Consider the following 5,798-nt stretch of genomic DNA (forward strand, 5'->3'; position numbering starts at 1 on the left):
ACTTACTTTTTATAAAAGGGGGTCGCCACTCGAAAAAGGTTGGGAACCACTGGTATAGAGCGATGTTTTTACTTTCTCTAGGAAGTATAGAGAAAGTCATGTAATCGTGCACAAAAAATCGAGATTTTTGCAATTCTATAATTTAGACTTGTTACCTCGTTTCCTACTTTTGGCCGGTAAACCTCACTCTTGCAGACAGTGTTTCTTTCAGATATTTTTCGGGGGGTGGGGCACTTAAATTTTTGCAGGGGCGAATAAAATTATCCGGGGCGGGGAAGCCCGACACTTGTAAAAGTAAAATATATTTTCTATATCTTATGTTATGAATAATTCAATATTGCAACTTAAAACCAGCTTTATTTTTATCTACCCATCCCCCCCCCCCTAGGGCTACGCTTCCGTCATATCCCCAAAGTTTCATTGCGATCAGAAGAAAGCTGTAGCACAAAGCCAGCGAGCTGCATACATTTTAATGTGTATAGTATATAGATTTATATATGAAATTTGCTGAATATATTAGGACAAAAGAATCGGATTTATTAAAACGATGCAATAATTGTACCGATATAATTTCTATCCCATGCATATAAAAAAAACGGGAATACCCATCCAGCACTAAGCACAACTGCTATTATACGGAAGAGAGGTAAAATATTTTCTTTTTAAAATCTTCAGCAAGATAGAAGCTTGTTTTTAAAATAACGTAAGCATAAATAAGCGTTAAAATAAAATATATAGTAAATGACATATGCATACTTTAAGTTATCTTTCTTTTCAAATAATAGAATCTAGGTCAATTTAAAAGAATTTTTTTTTTCGATTAATTAGTGTACATTTCTTTTACTTAGATCTCTAGATCTAGAAGAAACTGGAAACCAAAACCAACCAACTTTTATAAAGTATAAGATACGTACAAGATTTAAGAACCGAGCCAACGCTAATTATATATATATATATATATATATATATATATATATATATATATATATATATATATATATATATATATATATATATATATAATAAACAAAGGTTTTAGAAATATAGCAAAACAGTATCAACGTGTAAAGACTTGTAGCAGTTTTTTTCTCAACTTCGACTGTGTATATTTTAGAATAGCAGTTATCTTTATAATTTATCCCCCTACACCTTATGGAGCTTCAAGTTTCGCCCCCACTCTCATTGTAAAGTCGAATGATAAGGCGATCAGAAGACAAAAAATTCCTGAAGGAAATCGTTTGAAATAGAGATGGGGGAGGCTGGATTATTGATTATTAAGGTTCTATCTTAATAAAAACCAAGTGAGTTAAAAAAGTGTTGCCTAAGCCTATGCTCCTGAGGAAGCCGAAAAGAATAAAAAGAAGAAAATAAAAAGAGTTAAGAGTAGTGGTTCTTAACCTGGGTCGATCGAACAGTCTCAGGGCTTCGGCGTAGGTCAAGAGACACGCTCGACTGACATGATTCACGATCAGATTTTGTCAGTGAGGACGATAAAACTATTACGTAGAGTTCGGTGAATGCGCATTTGAAACTGGTGGGGGTTTGGTACCTCCAAATAGGTTAGAACCACTGCTTTAGAGTTTAGTATGTAGAAGGTGCAAGCTTCTTTGGTCTACTTTTGGTCGTGTCTTTAGAATATTTACGATAAAAGTGTATTACAGTTTGACAAAGTTAAGTTTAACAAAATAACCAAGTAATAGCAGTCGTCGTGTTATACCACTTTTCACTTCGTTTAGTAGATCTTGTTGCCTTATTATATGAAAATTGCAGTATTAGGACTTGTTATGAAACAAACAATCAAAAATGATCTATTCGGTACAATATACTAATTTTCTTAGCTTTTAAAATTTCGGCCAAGAGTATTGTATTTTACCCACCGCTCCCACAGACTGCTATTTTACTGATCGGATAGCGATACAAGAATCCGTGATATTTATTTCTCTTCAATACAGTGATCCGGTTAAGATGTAATGCAATCAAGTAAAGGTATATGATCTCTCTTGTTGCAGTTGGGAGAATCGTAAGAATATTCTAAAGAACTAGTCGCGTCATTTCTTTCCAAAACTGGCTAGTGAAATCGTATATTATGCGTTGATACAAAGGGTTTCTATTTTAAGTGTTACATTACTTATCTACTCGCCGTTTCGGTGTAAAACCTTCCCATTCATCTTGGCTAAAAAGCTCCCCCACTCATCACCTTTTTATTATTTTACTATTACACAATACGCGTTAATACAATTTGCATATTTTCTAAGTTTTAGAAGAGTTATCTACTCACCAATTTAATACAAATCCTTGAGATTTTTGTTGGAACCCCCTTCCCACCATCTCGGACAAAGTTGGTAGAGCGGGTTTTATCGTCACTAACTCTTTTTTTAAAGTTATAAACGTTATCTACTCACCAATCCAGTGTAAATCCTTGCGATGTAGTTGGTGAAAATGCCCCACCCCCCGGCACCATCTTGAAAAAGGTTGTTAAAGCGGCTTTTAACGTCACTACCTTTTTTACCGTTTCATCCACGATAGTAAAATACGATTTAATACAATTGGTTTCATTTATAAGTAGTAAAGTTTATCAACTCACCAATACATCGTAAATCCTTCCGAGTTTAATCGGCGAAAAAGCGCCCCCCCCCCCCCCCCCATCTAAGAAAAGCAAGAAAGCGGTTTGTTTTTGCTTATCACTGTTTCTTAAGGGCATATGTTTTACAGTTACACAATCAAGATAGAAAACAGTTAAATATGAAAATAATAGCTTGTAGCTGGTAAATTTTTTAAAACTGTATTTATAATTCAAAACTGCCGCTTAATATAAGCTTTAAATCTTTTTTTCTACCCTATTTGGCGCCCAAATCAGGTCGGCGCCCTTGCAGCCGTCCCCCTCTCCACTTCCCTCCCTAGATACGCCTCTGCAAAGGAGTTGTTAATAATCCATTTTATTTGTAATTGGTATTTAACATTTCAGCTAAATGGTAAATTTTAGGCTGACTTTATAAAATGACAAAAGAGTAGAATTATTTGTACAGAAGCAATACGTATACTAGTATAAATTTGATCATGTTTGTTATGTTTTCAGGTTCGGTACCAACTCAAGGGAAAAAATGGACGTCGCTAGTTCAGTTTTAGTGCTCTTGTTCATTGTCAGCCTCTCGGGTTTGTTCCCATTTAGTATTTGTATAATACAGATAGAAAATATAAACCTAAATATGAAAAATGTTTAAATAAACTAATAAGAATAAGCTGAGTCTCTTAAAAAAACAATGAACAAATATTTATAAAATCAAATAAAACCATGGTTTATTATTTGTATGATGCATTTTAAGAAGTAGGTTTGTCTCTAAATACAAACAATCCTATAAACTTTATATACTTTTACAGATTAGTATATATTAATGTGGCTAAATGTAGATAGAAAAACGTAATAACATCCATAGTTTATCTAGAAAATATATACTTTAACTAGTGTCCGACCACAGAGAAAAATATCTGAAAGAAACATTCACACTGCAATTACATGCAAGGAATTACATTATGAAATACTTCAGATAGTTCCATAGCAAATTATCTCATGACAAATTATCTCAGACAAAATATCTCTAACAAAATATCTCATGGACAAATTATCTAAGGACAAATGATCTCAGCACAAATGATCTTAAGGACAAATGACCTCACGGACAAAAGATACCAGGACAAAATATATCAGGACAAATGATACCATGGACAAATGATCTCAGACAAAACATCTCAGACAAAATATCTCACAGCAAAATGTTAATGTTTTTAATTGACTGTCAATATGGTTTTTTTTTTTTTTTTACTTTTCTACGCATAATAATTGTGAATAAATTAAATTTCTTAAACTTGACAAAGCATCAAAGATGTATTAAACGTAATCTTTGTAATAGCATCTGATTTTTAAAAGTAAAAGTTAAAAAAAAACTTACTCCTGAAAGGTGTAATAAATAATATAGTATAAAACAAATACGGTAAGGGTAGCTATACAACATTAATGTTCAAAACACGTGAAATGTTTTTTTTTTAATTTGAAATGGTCTTTAGGTTCGTAACGTAAAACTATTATTTTTATTGCATCATCAACAAAAACATAACGCTTACGTTTCTTTGCTGGCAGGTACATAGTTGTGATCACACCTCTCCAATACTATGTGATCATGTTTTGTGTGAACTCTTGCTCGACGTGTTCTAACTTCACATTTTCAAAATCTCTTTGCCTGCTACTCCACTTATGGTTTTTATAAACATAAATCCGCCAGAAACTAATGTCCTAAAACCTTTCTGCGAGGTAACGAAAGAGGCCATAGCTGATTAATCACCACTAGTACGGCTTTGTTTGCATGCACACTACGACAAACTTAGCTTCGCGATGACCACTGTCGTTTAAATAAGCCTTTGTCACTTGATCACTAAGGTGTAACCAACGCATTACTATTGACTTAAGATGCTAGTTGTATTGTCCATGGAGGGCGGATGTCTTTCCCTTAAGGCATGTCTCAGCAACCAAAGCGGGCGGCCACCTTGATACGAACGTGTGTCATTATTATCATTTCATTCCCTTTGATCTAGTTTCGTCCACCTGACATGGTAGGATAGTCTCATGTTTAGCAAGCTCACCTACGCTGTCTATCGAAAAATTTCTTTAATCTTCAAATACTATATTAGTAATCTTAATTTCAAAATGTTTGGTGCAATATGACAAATTTATGCAGCAAACATTCCTTAAAATTATTATGCACGCCTATAAACAATATTAAATATAGTAAACAATACCAAATGGCAGTCATTTTTAATAAACCGGGAGTGATCTCCCCTAAACTTTCTCGAATATTCTAATATAACACTACGGGGGATGGCAACTCGGGATATAGATGATTTTTAATCCATTTTAAATACTTAAACTTTTAAAAATAGAATAAAATCTAGTAGAAAAAAGAATTGCACGCCAAGTGAACGCCAAAAAAATATGTGCATAATAGTGCGCAATATTATTAGTACTTTATAATTTACATGCGTTTTTTAAGAAATCGGAAATAGCGTAAATTAGTACTTACGGTCAACGGAAATTACTCAAAATTTGACAGAAGGTAGAGAATTAGATCTTTTACTTACATGTGAAATTTCATTTATCTATCTGAAATAGTACTCAAGTTATAGGCTTTTTTTAAAATTCAAAGTAGAAAAAAATACCACTTCCGTTTATCGGAAATCGCTCAAAAGTTGATCAGGATCTACGATTTTGATAAAATACTTACATATGAAATTTCATCAACCTAGCTGTAACGGTACTCAAGTTATCGTGTTTACACACACAGACAGACACACACACAGACATACGGACAAGATTGCAAAATTATGTTTTTCCGTATCAGTGAGGTGTAAAACGTCGAGATTTGTAAAACCCTCGATTTTTTTTTTTGCACAATTACAAGACTTTCTCTATACTTCGTATATACGAGAAAGTAAAAATGTTCAGATTAACTAAAATAATCCAATACACTATTAGAATTTTGCTGTTAGATATTTTGTCTGAGATATTTTGTCTGAGATCATTTGTCCTGAGATCATTTGTCCGTGAGATATTTTGTCTGAGATATTTTATCTGAGATCATTTGTCCTGTCACCCTTTTTTGCCTTGTTGTCACCCCCCTAAATGGTGTCACCCGGTGTGGTCCGCACCCCCCTCCTCCCCTCGCTACGCCTCTGACTATTCTATAAACGCTTACATACTTCTACAAAGTAATATATATTAATATTGCTAAAAGTAGATAAAAACAGCA

General features: G+C 33.4%; 1 long non-coding RNA gene across 1 annotated transcript in view; it reads left to right on the forward strand.

The window, feature by feature from the left end:
• Window positions 1–658: 658 nt before the first annotated feature.
• Window positions 659–5,798, forward strand: part of LOC131927728 (uncharacterized) — a 9,262-nt gene continuing 4,122 nt past the window's right edge. The window contains exons 1-2 of the long non-coding RNA XR_009383679.1: window positions 659–703; window positions 3,077–3,153. This is a non-coding gene — a long non-coding RNA (uncharacterized LOC131927728). The remainder of the gene's footprint in view (window positions 704–3,076; window positions 3,154–5,798) is intronic.

This window comes from Physella acuta, unplaced genomic scaffold, assembly GCF_028476545.2.
Source record: "Physella acuta isolate Inbredline_101_S28 unplaced genomic scaffold, ASM2847654v3 ptg000089l, whole genome shotgun sequence".
NCBI lineage: Eukaryota > Metazoa > Mollusca > Gastropoda > Physidae > Physella > Physella acuta.